The sequence below is a fragment of the Barbatula barbatula genome (assembly GCF_947034865.1).
Source record: "Barbatula barbatula genome assembly, chromosome: 5".
In the NCBI taxonomy this organism is placed as follows: domain Eukaryota; kingdom Metazoa; phylum Chordata; class Actinopteri; order Cypriniformes; family Nemacheilidae; genus Barbatula; species Barbatula barbatula.
Genome location: NC_136769.1, coordinates 1,666,931 through 1,685,182, shown reverse-complemented (window position 1 = coordinate 1,685,182; position 18,252 = coordinate 1,666,931). Strand labels below are relative to the sequence as shown.

General features: G+C 39.7%; 1 long non-coding RNA gene across 1 annotated transcript in view; it reads left to right on the top strand.

Annotated features, from left to right (window-relative positions):
- The first annotated feature begins 5,514 nt into the window (after positions 1–5,514).
- LOC306894146 overlaps positions 5,515–18,252 on the top strand; it is a 171,683-nt gene continuing 158,945 nt past the window's right edge. The window contains exons 1-3 of the long non-coding RNA XR_013786661.1: positions 5,515–5,630; positions 7,025–7,233; positions 8,227–8,490. This is a non-coding gene — a long non-coding RNA (uncharacterized lncRNA). The remainder of the gene's footprint in view (positions 5,631–7,024; positions 7,234–8,226; positions 8,491–18,252) is intronic.

The following is an 18,252-nucleotide window of genomic DNA, read 5'->3' as shown; positions in this document are numbered from 1 at the left end:
CACTGAAGTCATGCAAAAGACACTGATGACACACTAAAGGTTTCTCACCAGTGAATCCTCATGTGTCTCTGAAGGCTACTCGCAGCTGTAAAACTGTTTCCACACTGTAGACATGCGTGAGGTTTCTCTCTAGTGTGAATTCTCATGTGTGCGTTAAGGCTTCCTGTTTGTGTAAAACTCTTTCCACACTGTAGACATGCGTGAGGTTTCTCTCCAGTGTGAATTCTCATGTGTGTCTGAAGGTTTCCTGTTTGTGTAAAACTCCTTCCACACTGTAGACATACATGAGGTTTCTCTCCAGTGTGAATTCTCATGTGTATCTTAAGGTGACTCTTATGTGTAAAACTCCTTCCACACTGTAGACATGCGTGAGGTTTCTCTCCAGTGTGAATTCTCATGTGTGTCTTAAGGCTTCCTGTTTGTGTAAAACTCCTTCCACGCTGTAGACATGCGTGAGGTTTCTCTCCAGTATGAATTCTCATGTGTCTCTGAAGGCTACTCGCAGCTGTAAAACTGTTTCCACACTGTAGACATGCGTGAGGTTTCTCTCCAGTGTGAACTCTCATGTGTTTCTTAAGGCTTCCTGTTTGTGTAAAACTCTTTCCACACTGTAGACATGCGTGAGGTTTCTCTCCAGTGTGAATTCTCATGTGTCTCTTAAGGCTACTCGTATCTGTAAAACTCTTTCCACACTGTAGACATGCGTGAGGTTTCTCTCCAGTGTGAATTCTCATGTGAAGCTTAAGGTTTCCTGTTGCTGTAAAACTCTTTTCACACTGTAGACATGCGTGAGGTTTCTCTCCAGTGTGAATTCTCATGTGAATCTTAAGGTTTCCTGTTTGTGTAAAACTCTTTCCACACTGTAGACATGCATGAGGTTTCTCTCCAGTGTGAATTCTCATGTGTGTCTTAAGGTGACTCAAATGTGTAAAACTCCTTCCACACTGTAGACATACATGTGGTTTCTCTCCAGTGTGAATTCTCATGTGTCTCTTAAGGCTACTCGGATCTGTAAAAGTCTTTCCACACTGTAGACATGCGTGAGGTTTCTCTCCAGTGTGAATTCTCATGTGAATCTTAAGGTTTCCTGTTGCTGTAAAAGTCTTTCCACACTGTAGACATGTGTGAGGTTTCTCTCTGGTGTGAATTCTCATGTGTGTCTTAAGGTGACTCAAATGTGTAAAACTCCTTCCACACTGTAGACATACATGTGGTTTCTCTCCAGTGTGAATTCTCATGTGTGTCTGAAGGTTTCCTGTTGCTGTAAAACTCTTTCCACACTGTAGACATGCATGAGGTTTCTCTCCAGTGTGAATTCTCATGTGTGTCTTAAGGTGACTCAAATGTGTAAAACTCCTTCCACACTGTAGACATACATGTGGTTTCTCTCCAGTGTGAATTCTCATGTGTCTCTTAAGGCTACTCGGATCTGTAAAAGTCTTTCCACACTGTAGACATGTGTGAGGTTTCTCACTGGTGTGAATTCTCATGTGTGTCTTAAGGGTTCCTGTTGCTGTAAAAGTCTTTCCACACTGTAGACATGCATGAGGTTTCTCTCCAGTGTGAATTCTCATGTGAATCTTAAGGTTTCCTGTTGCTGTAAAAGTCTTTCCACACTGTAGACATGCGTGAGGTTTCTCTCTGGTGTGAATTCTCAGGTGCTGTTTTTCACTCTTTTTGTCTCCTGTTCTCAGAGCTTCTTCCAGTGAAACTTTCTGGAATCTTTGTGCACGTTGATGTTTCTGATCAGCATCTTTTACTTCATCTTGACTGTCCTTATTCTCTTCCATCATATCTGAAGTGAACAAAACTATCCGTTAAACACAGTTTTACAATTGTACAAAACAACATCACAAGACAAGATCATAGTTTCATTTTCAGCGAACACAGTCATTCAGTGCACTGAGTATTGCTTTGGATAAAAGTGTTTGCCATATAAGATGAACACATCCTAAGAGAATATTTTAACTTTATTCTGTTTAAATTACAACATAAAAATCACTCAGAATGTACAGAAATTACATTTCCAGCAGAAAAAGAAACAAAACTGTAAATTATTCATTGTGTAAACCAGAGAGCAAATGTATGTTTATTAATTACTGCCATGATATCTCAGTGGTTTGGATTGAATGAATCAAGTATAAATCAAGAATCAATGCAAAACATTTTCAGGTACAAAATAAAAGTCATCAGATGTGAAATAACACTACATAGTCTTCACTGTATAAATTGAATATAGATCAATCCTTATTAGAGTCACACCAGTCAAGAGCATTGAGTGACGATTTTCTTTGTCTTTTGTTGTTTTATTAACAATAATAACAGACTGTGATTTATAAAGCTGCTGTCACTTTAAGTTCAGTACAGCAGAAACGATGCCCCCAAAAATATAGTCGAGTAAAAGAAAGAATAACAACTAAAAACCAACAGACTGTGTCTCATGTAGTCGAGTAAAAGAACAAATGCATGTTTTCTTTTCAATAAGACGATAAAAAACCAACAGACTGATGAAAATGTGAAAAAAGGGTCAAAACGCTGTGCTCTACAAACTCAAAGCAGAACGATGGTCACCTTATAGCCAAACATGTGATTCTATTGAACCTTTACCAGATCACAACAAGATCAAGTTATGATCATTTGATGCAGTTTAGTGATTCACTTTCAGTTCTAATCTTCTGCATTTGTGGTTTATCAAATAAATGAAAGCTTAATAATTCCTCCACTGTCAGAAATAAAGATTTAAAAACAGAAACCAACCTCTGTGTTCTTTAGTCCTCTGAGTTTCTGTTGTGTGTAGTTCTGGATCTCTCGTGTTCTCAAGCTTCTCTTCCACAAACTCCAACAACTGTGTGAAGATTTCAGTTCTTACACCTGAAGTGATTCTTCTGCTTGTTGCTTTCTGGTATTTATTGGTGGTTTGATGTAGGAGGAGCTTTACTGAAGGTGTCAATCACTGTTGGTGTGAACTGGAGATGTTAGAGAGACATTGTCAATAACTCAACTCAGCTTCACTTATATAACATCACTAAAAACAACAATTGTTGACCAAGATGCTGTCCACTACATCAAATACCAACATTTATCTCCATGTGTGACATAAATGACAAAAACATCTCGGCCACATCACAAATCAACTACAGAAACCCAAGCAAAGTGAGAGCAGTTGTCATAAAAACATCTAACAATGAGACAAGACTGGTTGAGAGTAGAGTTCTGTTCTGCACTCTTTGATGCAACAAATGCATCAGTTGTTATTGGAAGTGTTCCTGGTTGCGGTTGATCTAACTAGGATGTGTTTTCACTGTTAGGCTAATAACAGATAAGTGACAAATGTGACGTTAGGCTATTGAATTTTATTTTAAGTGGAACAAAAACACTTAACCAAATTGCAAGCCATTTCCAAAAACCATGACAGTAGTACAAACAACTTACACTTGTCATGGAAAGTTGATCTTGTAGTTTCAAAGAATCGCTCAGATAAAGAAGGTCCATGTGTCAAAGAGATAACTTTATTTGTTCGAATCAAAGAAAGTTGAGATCTTCCCAAAGCATCTGAAATTACAGTGTTTTCCTAAACCTTTCAGAATATATTTATATTATAATACTGTAGTGTATGCAAGATTATAAAGTTGCCACTTTAGTCTAGATTTAAACTGACAGAGTGTGTCTGACTCCCGGACTGTGCGGGGAAGACTGTTCCAAACCTGCACTTGATTTTGAAATTCTAGGTATTACCAACTGACCGGACGCCTGAGAGCATAGTGGACGTGAAGGACTGAAATACAAGAGAAGTTCACTCAAATAGTGAGGACAATGAAGGGCTTTATAGGCAATAAGCAGAATTTAAAGTTAATGTGATGCTTTAAAGGTAACCAGTGCAAGGTTGACAGAACCGGGCTAATATGCTCATACTTTCTTGTACGTGTAAGAACTCGAGCTGCCGCATTTTGGACCAGTTGGAGTTTTTGTAATAGGCCTGCAGGGCAACCACCTAATAGTGCATTACAGTAATCTAGTCTTGATGTCATAAAGGCATGAATAAGCTTCTCTGCATCTGATGGTGAAAGCACATGACGAAGTTTAGATATATTTTTAAGATGGAAAAACACAATTTTACACGTGTTAGCGACAATATATTTTTACAAATAAAAATGTCAAAAATAGAGCTGAAAATTCAACTTGCTGATGTGTTTTTATCATCCCAACACTCACATACCAGTACACACCATTAAAGTTTCCCACTCTGGTGTCATGCTGCTCCCTCTTGAGACATTGGCCATATGTACTGTAGCATATATGACGATAAAACACAATTAAAATATCACAGATTGTAGTGGTTGGACTATCGATACACTATCATGAAAATATATTGCGCTGTAGTACAACAAGACCCTCAGGATATAAAACTGTCTGGTGTTTTAAATCACAGAAGTTTTGAGCTTTTAAAATCCATATCAAATTCTGCCTATTTAAAACACAAACATCTGTTTTGTGAGGACATTTCCATGAGAGTTTAAGATATCAGCATAATGAAGGAGGTGAAAATGGGAACTATGGGTGTAGAATAATGACAGCTGTTAACACTGATGTGTCTGTTATACTGAAACAAAAAGAAAACGTTCATGATCATCAGCAGAAGACCGGCAGCTCTATTAACACCAATGGATGTGTTTTCACTGTTAGGCTAATAACAGATAAGTGACAAATGTGACGTTAGGCTATTGAATTTTATTTTAAGTGGAACAAAAACACTTCACCAAATTACAAGCCATTCCAAAAACCATGACAGTAGTACAAACAACTTACACTTGTCATGGAAAGTTGATCTTGTGGTTTCAAAGAATCGCTCAGACAAAGAAGGTCCAGGTGTCAAAGAGATAACTTTATTTGTTCGAATCAAAGAAAGTTAAGATCTTCCCAAAGCATCTGAAATGACAGTGTTTTCCAGCCCATAGTTATAGTGAAACTAATGCAAGGGGGGTTTCTGTTGTACCAATCAGATAAGTTCCTGTTATCTCTTATTTTAATACCCAATTATTCTGCCTCGCCACCAGTAGATCCTAGGCAACAGCTACGTTTATAATCGTGGTCGGCGCATCATTACCTCATGTTTAAAAAGATAAGATACACTGATCAGAGGTTTTCTGTGCCTCATCCTCTGAGCTTTATTCAACTTTAGGCCTCTAGGTCTTACAGACATCATTGGATTTTATGTTGCTGTAAAAGGTTGAAAAGTATTCTTAAACATGCTATAATGATTATTTACATAAAAATACTTATAAACAGGTACTGATTGTAACATTGTGTCATTAAATCATTTTCATAAATCATTCGTATGCTGCACAGAAAAACTGTTTGGTGAAAAACCTCAAGAAAAGTTATTGTAATATCATCAGTCGACAAATATCACCAGTTCAGTCACAGACGACGGTATTTGATCACTATGGTTACCGCTACTACAGGCACAGTTGAGGCAGCTAACAGGTCCTCGTAGGACCCCGGGGGCGGGGCCAGGAGTCGCAGCGGCAGCAGCACACAGAGACTGAACGTCGATGACCGACACGATTGTGAAGCAGTGACGGGAAAATACTGAAGCAGCTGCGGGCCTGTCCGTCACTACTCAGGCTAATGTACATAGCGGACATCCTCATGAATCCTCAGTTTTACAGATGTTTGATGTTTGTCGTCTTTCGTTGGGACAGTGAGGGGCAGATCGGGTCACTATGAGTCTGAGGGGTCTTGTCTCCCCGTCACTATAGTGCTGTCTGCGCGCCTGTATGCGCTGTTTGCTGTGACCGCTTTCAATGAGTCTGTTGACGAACAATGTGACATTTCAGACGTTTAAAACTCAACTAATCGCGGAGAAGTTCAGGGAACGAATTTATTATAAGACGCCGCTGTATCGTTTCAAATCCGTTCAGAGAGAATGAACGACCGGCGGATTCTCTCGTTAAGTTTCATTTCAAGGATTCTTGACGGTCTTGTGAACATGCGGAAAAGTGTCATTATTACAAACTAGAATCAACATTATAACGTAACGAGCCTTAATAATACAGTTAAATATAAAGCCTAGTTTCCTTCAGTATAATATATAATATGGTCTTGACATGATGCACCTTTTCTGTCGGATCAGATGAATTCAGAGGGATTTGGTCTGATGTATTCAGAGTTGAGTCAGTCTTAGCACAAGAGATGAACACAAAACACAGGAGCACAGTGAGGAAGATATAACAATGATAAACATATGTTTAGTTCATATATACTGAGACTTAAAATCCTGATTTGTATGTTTGTCCTGAAAGGTTTGTTTCATTAGTGACATTAGCCTAACAGTGAAAACACATCCATTGGTGTTAATAGAGCTGCCGGTCTTCTGCTGATGATCATGAACGTTTTCTTTTTGTTTCAGTATAACAGACACATCAGTGTTAACAGCTGTCATTATTCTACACCCATAGTTCCCATTTTCACCTCCTTCATTATGCTGATATCTTAAACTCTCATGGAAATGTCCTCACAAAACAGATGTTTGTGTTTTAAATGGGCAGAATTTGATATCGATTTTAAAAGCTCAAAACTTCTGTGATTTAAAACACCAGACAGTTTTATAACCTGAGGGTCTTGTTGTAACCGGTCAATAGACTACAGCGCAGTATTTTTCATGATAGTGTATCGATAATCAAACAGCTACAATCTGTGATATTTTAATTGTGTTTTATCGTCATATATGCTTCAGTACATATGGCCAATGTCTCAAGAGGGAGCAGCATAACACCAGAGTGGGAAACTTCAAAGAAATTGAACATTGTTAGATGTTTTTATGACAACTGCTCTCACTTTGCTTGGGTTTCTGTAGTTGATTTGTGATGTGGCCGAGATGTTTTTGTCATTTATGTCACACATGGAGATAAATGTTGGTATTTGATATAGTGGACAGCATCTTGGTCAACAATTGTTGTTTTTAGTGATGTTATATAAGTGAAGCTGAGTTGAGTTATTGACAATGTCTCTCTAACATCTCCAGTTCACACCAACAGTGATTGACACCTTCAGTAAAGCTCCTCCTACATCAAACCACCAATAAATACCAGAAAGCAACAAGCAGAAGAATCACTTCAGGTGTAAGAACTGAAATCTTCACACAGTTGTTGGAGTTTGTGGAAGAGAAGCTTGAGAACACGAGAGATCCAGAACTACACACAACAGAAACTCAGAGGACTAAAGAACACAGAGGTTGGTTTCTGTTTTTAAATCTTTATTTCTGACAGTGGAGGAATTATTAAGCTTTCATTTATTTGATAAACCACAAATGCAGAAGATTAGAACTGAAAGTGAATCACTAAACTGCATCAAATGATCATAACTTGATCTGGTTGTGATCTGGTAAAGGTTCAATAGAATCACATGTTTGGCTATAAGGTGACCATCGTTCTGCTTTGAGTTTGTAGAGCACAGCATTTTGACCCTTTTTTCACATTTTCATCAGTCTGTTGGTTTTTTATCGTCTTATTGAAAAGAAAACATGCATTTGTTCTTTTACTCGACTACATGAGACACAGTCTGTTGGTTTTTAGTTGTTATTCTTTCTTTTACTCGACTATATTTTTGGGGGCATCGTTTCTGCTGTACTGAACTTAAAGTGACAGCAGCTTTATAAATCACAGTCTGTTATTATTGTTAATAAAACAACAAAAGACAAAGAAAATCGTCACTCAATGCTATTGACTGGTGTGACTCTAATAAGGATTGATCTATATTCAATTTATACAGTGAAGACTATGTAGTGTTATTTCACATCTGATGACTTTTATTTTGTACCTGAAAATGTTTTGCATTGATTCTTGACTTATACTTGATTCATTCAATCCAAACCACTGAGATATCATGGCAGTAATGATTTTAATTATAAAACACATAATTCAGTAACAAAAATGATTATAATAAACATACATTTACTCTCTGGATTGCACAATGAATACATTTTGTCAATCAAATACAAATGTCAATAATGTTCAGTATAAGCTCATTTTATGTTGTAATTTAAACAGTAAAGTTAAAATATTGTCTTAGGATGTGTTCATCTTATATGGCAAACACTTTTATCCAAAGCAATACTCAGTGCACTGAATGACTGTGTTCCCTGAAAATGAAACTGTGATCTTGTCTTGTGATGTTGTTTTGTACAATTGTAAAACTGTGTTTAACAGATAGTTTTGTTCACTTCAGATATGATGGAAGAGAATAAGGACAGTCAAGATGAAGTAAAAGATGCTGATCAGAAACATCAACGTGCACAAAGATTCCAGAAAGTTTCACTGGAAGAAGCTCTGAGAACAGGAGACAAAAAGAGTGAAAAACAGCACATGAGAATTCACACCAGAGAGAAACCTCACGCATGTCTACAGTGTGGAAAGAGTTTTACACAAACAGGAAGCCTTAAGACACACATGAGAATTCACACTGGAGAGAAACCTCACACATGTCTACAGTGTGGAAAGAGTTTTACACAAACAGTTCACCTTAAGACACATATGAGAATTCACACTGGAGAAAAACCTCACGCATGTCTACAGTGTGGAAAGACTTTTACAGCTACAGGAAGCCTTAAGAGACACATGAGGATTCACACTGGAGAGAAACCTCACGCATGTCTACAGTGTGGAAAGACTTTTACAGCTACAGGAAGCCTTAAGAGACACATGAGGATTCACACTGGAGAGAAACCTCACGCATGTCTACAGTGTGGAAAGACTTTTACAAAAACAGGAAACCTTAAGACACATGAGAATTCACACTGGAGAGAAACCTCACGCATGTCTACAGTGTGGAAATACTTTTACAGCTACAGGAAGCCTTAAGACACACATGAGAATTCACTGGAGAGAAACCTCACGCATGTCTACAGTGTGGAAAGACTTTTACAAAAACAGGAAACCTTCAGACACACATGAGAATTCACACTGGAGAGAAACCTCACGCATGTCTACAGTGTGGAAAGACTTTTACAGCTACAGGAAGCCTTAAGAGACACATGAGAATTCACACTGGAGAGAAACCTCACGCATGTCTACAGTGTGGAAAGACTTTTACAGCTACAGGAAGCCTTAAGACACACATGAGGATTCACTGGAGAGAAACCTTTTGCGGGTCATCAGTGTCTTTTGCATGACTTCAGTGTGAAAAGATTTATGAGCATATTTAAGAAGCATACGAGAACTCAGAGTGGAGAGAAACATTTCACAGTTGAAGAAACACAAGATAACACTTACTCTTCTAGTTGTGTTTGTCTTTAATCTGTACTTTATCATCATACATGTTTTACAGGAGACTGCATGAAAGAAATAAATCAGTTCAAGCTTAAAAATTTAAGTTCTAGTTGTTTAAACCATAAACACTTAGATTCAATTTTCTCTTGGGAGTTGTTCATCTTATATGGCAAGCACTTTTATCCAATGCAATACTCTGCACTGCACTGAATAACTGGGTTCCCTGAAAATGACATTGTATAATATTATCTATTTTAAATAAAGTAACAAGGATATTGACGAAGCAACGTTAAAAATAAACCTGTCTAATGTGTTATTTGTCATGTAGAATCTGAACTCACACAAATCATGATCTGGATAATTTGGTTCTTTGAACGCACCTGTTGTGTACGATTAGAATATCTGGATTAAATTGTCTGGGATCATTGTACGCTCAAGTGCAGTTTGGAAAGGCAGCGTACTGTATACCAATAGAAGAACTAGTGATCACACTGAAAAAATTACTGTTATTTTACAGGTAATATTCTGTATTTTTTTACAGAATTTCCCAAGTTTTTCAGTAAATTATGTTTTATAAACAAAGTTCGGGAGGAACCTAAGCATACAAATCAGCCCGATGTTCCATCAGCAGCAATCACCTATCAGCCGAGCACGTAATCTCTTCTTAATTATCTAGGCTGGTTCACCATCAGCAAACACCGTATCTACCCTATCAGCTCCTGCAAGCTCTATCATAAATAGACAAACAATCTTACCTGTTGCATCTTGCCAGATAAGCATCCCTCCTCCACCCCAGCTCCTCTCATTTTCTCTAAGTCCCGCAGGACCCTCGGGGGGGGGGTGTTCTGGGCTCGAGCCGGTTCCGAGCCCGGAGCACTTGCTCTGAGCAGGGTAGAGTGCTCCGGGTTCGGATAGATCCGGCGAGCTCGGAGCCCACTCCCTGTACAACACGCCAAATACGCATAACCTGCATTCCCATGCTTTACCATCTATCCCAACAAGGAGCTGTTTATCGGCGAGGGCGAACTCGTGAAACAGTAAAATGTTGTTTTACAGATATTTGCTGTAATTTAAAGTTTTACCATTAAAATGACAGTATTGTAATTTACAATTACATCAAAATTATGTTTTTAAAGGCATTTCATACTATTTTTACAGATTACATTTTTTTTCTACAGAACATTACATTATTTTTACAGATTTAAAAGATGTACTTTTACAGACAATTACTGTAAATGTTTTATTGATTATTTTCCTGTTCATGACAGAAATGTATGTAAAATTACATAAATCAGTGAATTGAAAGTGTTTTAAATGTTTCCCCCTCTGAATGTTCCCTCCAGGAATAACTTTCTCCAGGGTGTGATGTCTGTTTATATTCGACTAGTGATTAAGCACATTATAGCAAACTCCAAATGCTGCAAATTAACTATATTTATAATTTTTTATAAATGATCATTAAAAATTTAAATGTAGTTTATTTAGGTGTTGTGTCTACATAAACTGTTATTACAAGAACTGAACACTAGAGGGATATAGAGTAGGGCGCTTGATCAGTGTAGATACCAGAGCGAATTTGAGATGTTCATGTGAGTTCGATCTGGATTAAAGAGATCTAAGAGCATCTAAGAGCATCTAAGAATTCTTGTGCCATCGCATCATTTCTTGTTTTGTAAAATTAAGTAACAATATAACATTAGGGTTTTACCATGCCCTGAAAGGCCATGCCTACACTGTAAAAAAACCTGTAAAAAAACGGTAAATCTCTGGCAGCAAAGTTGCCAGATGGATTCCGTCAAATAACAAAACAAAAAAACTGTAAAAATACAGAGAATATTTTAGTCATAATTCGTTAAATTATAGTATATTACTGTTAATAATTTTATTAAACTGTAGAAAAACAGATCAATTATCTGAAAATACATTAAAAACAACTACATTTACATTTAGTCATTTAGCAGACGCTTTTATCCAAAGCGACTTACAGATGAGGAAACATTGGAAGCAATTATAACAACATAGGCAACAAAATACATAAGTGCATCAAACTAGTCCATTAAAGCCTAGCACAGTATAAAAAGCTAAGAATAGTGAGGTTATAAAGTGTTTTTATATTATTCTTTTTTTATAAAGAAGGAAAGGGAAGAGAATTAGGAAAAATCAATCAGCGACGTGTTGACGGAAGAGATGCATTTTTAGGCGTTTTTTGAAGATGGCAACCGAGTCTGTGCAGCGGGGTGACCTGAGAGTGATGAGTGGAGCAGTACCTTGTGAAGATCAGATCTAGATGGTTTCCAGACTTGTGGGTTGCTGATGTGGAAACCTGCTCGAGGAGAAATGATGCGGTCAGGTTGACGAAGTCAGCAGCCTGTGGTTTTCCAATAAGGATGTTGAAGTCACCTAGTACCACCAGGGACCCGTTTCAATAAGGAGGTTCAAGCAACACTGAGTTAAAATATGAACTCTGAGTTGATTTACTCAGATAATCGCTACTCTGAGTTTTCTGTTTCAGAACAGCTGGTTTCAAAGAGTTCAATCCACTCTGAGTAAGTTTACTCGAGGTTACTCGTGTTCACCGCGGCTTTAAAAAGACATCATCAATTGAGCGAAGATAACACGATTCACCATGGCAACGGCACGTGACAAAAAGCGCTCCGTTTATTTCTCGCCAATAGAATAGGAGGCACTGTATATATATGTATATATATAGCTACGATTTTTGTCATGTAGGTGCAATCCTTCTGTAATGAAAAAGAACATGGCAGCAGCTGAAAATGAAATATATAAACATCATTCAGTCCGGTGAGTTTAAATGTTCTTGCTTGTAGGATGCCTGACTGGGAAATGTTTGATATATTTAATAAACTGGCATTGAAAGTTATGAGGACATGAGAACCGAGCACTGTGGCTATAGAAGACAGAAAACTAGCCATGCTCGCCCCTGCTCCAGCTGTGTAACGGAGGCCAGCTAGTGAAGAATTGTGCAGTGTGTAAGCCTCAATCCCCGACCAACAGAGACGCTCTAGCGACAGACGCTATAGGGACTGCGGTCTTTAGGCTCGTCGTTAAAGCGCCGTCTCCCATTCAGACTGACGGCAGTTCGAAGCCCGCGTAGAACGGGGCAAGTGGGACCTTTTAAATGTGCACCCAATCACAATGGGAAATCCTAAAGGGTATTTGAATTATTATCTAATTCCAGAGGTGGCAGAAAGACCACATTTATTTGATCAGCCTAATTCAGAAAGACGTTCACCATTCACCTGCAATCCTATGAGACTCGTCTTTGATGGCTCTCACAGGAATCTTAACACAAATGTATAAAAAGTGCTTGAGAGCGATGCACACTTTTCTTTCTGCTCTACATACAGTTGCCTTGCTAACGTGTTCTGCATCCCCGGTGTTATATAGAAAGCTTCCATTAGCAAAGAAACGTAAAGCCATACAGAGAATCTGCTCAGATGTAAGAGTGCGGCCACGACGAGTGAGGTTTGTGATGTAAGGATGAAGCAGATTGTGGATCTATGTAATGGACTGTAAAGAAAAACTGTATCGCTCAAATAAGAAATCCTCCGCATATGATAAAACATCCAAACAGGGCTTCACCATATATTCTCTCCCGACGCAAATTTAACTCTCTCTGAATGAATGCAGCTTCCTCATCTACGGGTTCATGAATAAACGGACATGACGTTTTAATTTCTGTGTTCTGAACTTCTGCGCGGTTAAGGAAAACGAATGAATAAACAAACGGCGAAGGCAATTTCAACTCCACTCGCGCTTCTAAAAGGGGCGGAGATTGTAACAAACCTCGGGTTAGTGGAATAAAACCTGCTCCCGACGTGGTTCGTTGGTAACCATAGGGAAATGTTCACAGAACATTCTCCGTATGTTTTTTTTTTCCTAACCTAAAAGTAACATTCCCTGCAGGTTATTTTTTGAGGGTCACAATACAACATAAAACGTTAACTAATAAAATTAGCAAACAATCGCAAAAAAAGTGCTTGCTAACTCTCTTTCAAATTCAAATGACCATATTGCACACTTTGATGTAAAATCATATTTTTATATTCATCATTTATTGAGAAGTATCCTTATATAAATACATATATTTTCTTAGTGTAACCCGGTTGAATTTTAATCATTAGTAGGTTATACCAGTTTGAATAAATCAGTTCATAGTTTAATAAATAGTTTAAGGTTAAAAAAGAAAAATTTAATAATCATTGACAGGTTATGATTTTGCTGTATAAGAAAAATAAATTTTGTGCTATGTTCATGTTTTACATTTAAAAGGTTAAATATGTGTTGGTTGATATTGGTGAAGATGCTTTTTTAATGCCTGTAAGAATAGGAAGAGAAGTACAGAAGTGTTTTGTGAATTTATTTTATTCTGAAAGTTTTGCAATGAGCCAATCACGGTGGAGGTCAAAGGAGAGGGGGAGAAGGATCGAGAGACGAGGGTTTTTTGGGTCTGATAAGAAAAACGTGGTAAAGATTAATAGAGAAAATGTGCCTTTTTGAGTGAGAGTGTTCAACCAGGACTCTTATATTTGCTGGAATGGTGATATTTCTGTCGGTGCGAGTGGCATACTCCGCACATGAAGACTGAAATCAGTGCTAAGCGTTTGCACGGACTTTGCTAACAAGCTAGCGGCCAGCGATCTTGTGTGGTTAAGCCTGTGTGGAACGGTGAGAGTGACGAGGAGCAAAGACCCTGACGGAGCCGGATAGTGTTACGGAGTGGTGGACTTTGCCCGCATCGTCGACTATGTGACTTTTCTCATCAACCATCTTCCTTTCAATTCTTTTCGTCCAGTTTCCCCTGGCGGATGCTTTGGATCCTATCCGTGTGAGGTTGCATCGGCTTCCGGTAAATAAGGTACCATTTTTAGTTTGGCCCGTGTGGTGAAGCAGCCATTTGGTTTAAGGCTACCACGTACACAAGCCACATTCAGGCCTGCAGCATTGGAGTATTTGAAGGGTATTTCTAATTTAAATTAGAGTTTGCCGGCTATTTTATTTTCTTGGGCCCTATTGTTTGTTTTATGTGAAGTTAAATGCCTTTGTTATATGGAAAGTGAGTTTTTCAATACCTGTTTACGTTGACACCTTTTTCTAACTAAATCTGGTGAATTTTTTATAAAACCGTTGTGGTTATTGTCTCTTTGATATTTTAGGTTGATTAAGGGAAAAGAGTAATTTCTTGGGTTGACTTTGAAAGTGTTTTTATTATAAGTATTTAAAAGACATTTCATTTTCTTTGAAGGTGTAAATAATACTGTTTAATAGTGATTTAGAGGGGGAAAGTATTGCATACTAGGAGTTAGTAGGTACACCCACACACAGGTTGAATACAGATACATTTATTAGTGAAACTCACATATTTGGGTAAAACGAAATTTAAAGAACTCAGGCTAGCTACCTCTCATTATAGTGAAATACGCTAGAGAGGCGCTACATAAATTGGAGGCACCGCTGGGATATTTAGTGTGGGTTTCTTCTTTTTTTATTATTTATTTGGCCTTGAAAATTAGCATTCTGAAACTTTAAATAGTGCTAACTATAAGCTTAAATGGAACGTATGAAAGAGCTAGTATCAGACTTAAAGGGATGGTGCCGTGGAGAGGCATTAGATGAGGCTCATGCAGTCATGGTGCTCATTCGTGAAGATGTAGACCCAAGTGCAATAGAAGAGACAATGCAAACAGTGAAGTGCTTGGGACGTGTGCGAGTCAGAGGCCGAATTTTCAACAGCCATCTAAACCGATACTTGGTCCTGTGTGAATGTAAGGAAGTAGTAAAAGGTGAAATTGTTCCTGTTGAAATGTTTCCTATCCCTGGTGGAGAGCCGTGGCCGGTTATCATAGCAGATGCACTTGCCAACACACAAGTTGATATCCACAGAACCCCACCAGCTCCAGGTAAACAGTTTGAAGGCCTTCACACATTGTTCCCTGAAGATGGGGCTGCTGCTAAGTCAACAGAGGCCATTTTGCGAGCTGTGAGTGATTTACTGGACAAGACGTCAAAGTCCTCAGGTGAGCATGGAAGCTATCGCCGTCTACGAACTTTCTCTGGGATGTTACCCACCCCCGCTGGAGAAGAGCAGTTCGACCACTGGTTGGGTCAAGCACGGCTCATGGTGGAAGAGTGTGACTGCTCTCACAAAGAGAAGAGGCAGAAATTGATGGAAAGTCTTAGAGGCCCAGCGCTGGACATTGTAAAATCAATACGAGCCAGTGATCCTGAGGTGAGCCCTGAAGATTGCTTAGAAGCACTGGAGCATGCTTTTGGGACAGCAGAGTCAGGAGAAGAGTTGTATTTTGCATTTCGTTTACTGCAGCAACAACCAGGTGAGAAGCTGTCTGACTTCCTTAGACGTCTAGAGCTGTCGTTAACTAGGGTGGTGCAGAGAGATGGTCTTCCCCTTGGATGTGCAGATAAAGTGAGACTTGACCAGTTGTTGGGTGGTGCAATAGCCTCTGATCTGATGTTAGTTAACCTTCGTCTGAGAGAGAGAAGAGCAAAGCCCCCATCCTTTCTTCAGCTGTTGAAGGAGGTTCGCACAGAAGAGGAATATGAGGCTTCACGAAAGAAGATTACTCCTGTCCTGCAAAGTGGAACTGTAAGGCAGAATGCTGATGCGAAACAGGCCGAAATTCAGAACTTGAAGTCTGAGATCAAAGAACTACAGGCCTTGGTTGCTGCTGTTGTGTCAAAGCCAGCACCAGACCCGTCGGTTAGCAGCGAGAAAATTCCCCCAAAGGTAGTGTACAGTGAGTGCAGTTCGGACAGGGAAATAGCAGCTTTGAAAAAACAAATGAAGCGTTTGCAACAGAAAGTCACAAATAAAGTAGCTGAACCTCAAGCTGCCATTTCAGCGGTGATTACCTCCAACGGAGTAGCCAGCTCCCCACAACGATCAGTCAAAGTATCAGAGGAACACTTCTGCTATCGATGTGGTGAGAGTGGGCATTTCGCCAGGAAGTGTCAAAGCCCAGAAAACCAGGCTAAAGTTATCAAGAGACTTTGAAGCTGTCCAAGAACCACCAGCCGTCAAATGATGCCACAGCTAATAAAGTTAACTGTTCTGTTAAGGAAAGTACAGCGGACATGCCTGAGAGTGTGCATATTCCTGATGGTTTAGTTGGACCGCCTAGCCTGGTGCCGCTAAAGGTTAATGGACAACCCTGCACTGCTCTATTAGATAGTGGCTCTCAGGTGACGATCATTTTTGAACCCTGGTACCAGAAGTACTTGTCTGATATCCCCATTCAGCCAGTATCCGGTCTTTCCCTGTGGGGTTTAAGTGAGTCTGGAGCTAGCTACCCTTACCGTGGCTACGTGGTAGTTGATGTGGAGTATCCAGCTGAGGTGTTAGGAACCAGTCAGACTGTAACTGTCCTAGCTCTCATATGTCCTAACCCCAGGAGTGAAGATAAGATGTCTGTCATTGTGGGCACCAACGCAAGCCATGTTAGACGCTTGGTGAATCAATGCAAAGACAATGGCATTGATGTCACCCGTACTCTAGGGTTTCGTGTTCATGTTGCGGAAGATCAACCTGATCTAACGGGTGTGGCAGTCCAAGAGGAGGAGGCGGGTCGTGTCCGATGGATGGGTCCAGGCCCCTTGGTTCTACCTCCAAATGGTGACACTCATGTTGTGTGTAAAGTTGAGCTGAGGAAGCCTGTGGCTCAAGAAATACTGATGATTGATTCCTCACCCGCAGCTGTCTTACCTGCAGATGTGATTTTTTCATCCTATGGTTGTGCCCAGTGGGGCAATGGATGTCCACAGTTTAAGAATAAATTAATCTTCAAGAGAAACTTCCATACCTGTGGGAACAGTGCTTGGATGTGTGTACCACATTGATTCAGTTGCGACGATTCCTCCTAAGGAGACTGCTTCCTCTGACTTTGATGAGAGCCTGATACATTTTGGAGACTCCCCCATGTCTGAACAGTGGAAGAACAGATTACGTAAGAAACTGAGTCAAAAGTCTCATGTCTTCTCAATGCGCGAGTGGGACGTGGGATTAGCTAGAGGAGCAGAGCACCGGATCCGACTTTCTGATTCCCGCCCTTTCCGTCAACGATCATGCCGGCTAGCCCCAGCAGATATCGAAGACGTGAGAAAGCATTTACAAGAATTGCTGCAGGCTGGAATCATAACAGAGTCGCGGAGCCCCTATGCATCCCCTATAGTTGTAGTCAGAAAGAAGACTGGGGCTATAAGGATGTGCATAGATTACCGTCTGTTGAATAGCCGAACCATACCCGACCAGTACACAACACCAAGCTTTGAAGATGCGCTCAATGCTTTAACCGGAAGTCAGTGGTTTTCTGTACTGGATTTGCGTTCGGGCTATTACCAGATAGCCATGTCCGAAGAGGACAAAGAGAAGACGGCATTCATTTGCCCGTTCGAGCAGTTCGAGCGAATGCCTCAAGGCATTACTGGGGCACCAGCAACCTTTCAAAGGTTGATGGAAAAGGCTGTCGGTGACATGAACCTCTTACAAGTGCTAGTGTACCTAGACAATGTGATCGTGTTTGGAAAAACTCTTGAGGAACACGAAGAGAGACTGCTCAAGGTCCTAGATCGTCTCTGTGAAGTTGGGCTGAAGCTCTCAGTGGACAAGTGTCAGATCTGTCTGCCAAGGGTCAAATACCTGGGGCACATTGTGTCTGTAGATGGAGTTGCCACAGATCCAAACAAGATTGAGGCCGTCACTACCTGGCCCATGCCAACAAACCTGAAGACGTTACAATCTTTTCTAGGATTTTGCGGTTATTACCGTCGATTCATCCAGAACTATTCTGAAATTGTAAGGCCACTGACTGAACTCACAAAGGGATATGCTCCAACTCAGAAGAGAAAGAAGTATGACCAATATGTGAACAAAGTCTTCTTGAAAGAATCGGAACCGTTCGGGGAAAGATGGGACAAATCCTGTGCAGATGCGTTTCATCAAATAATTCAC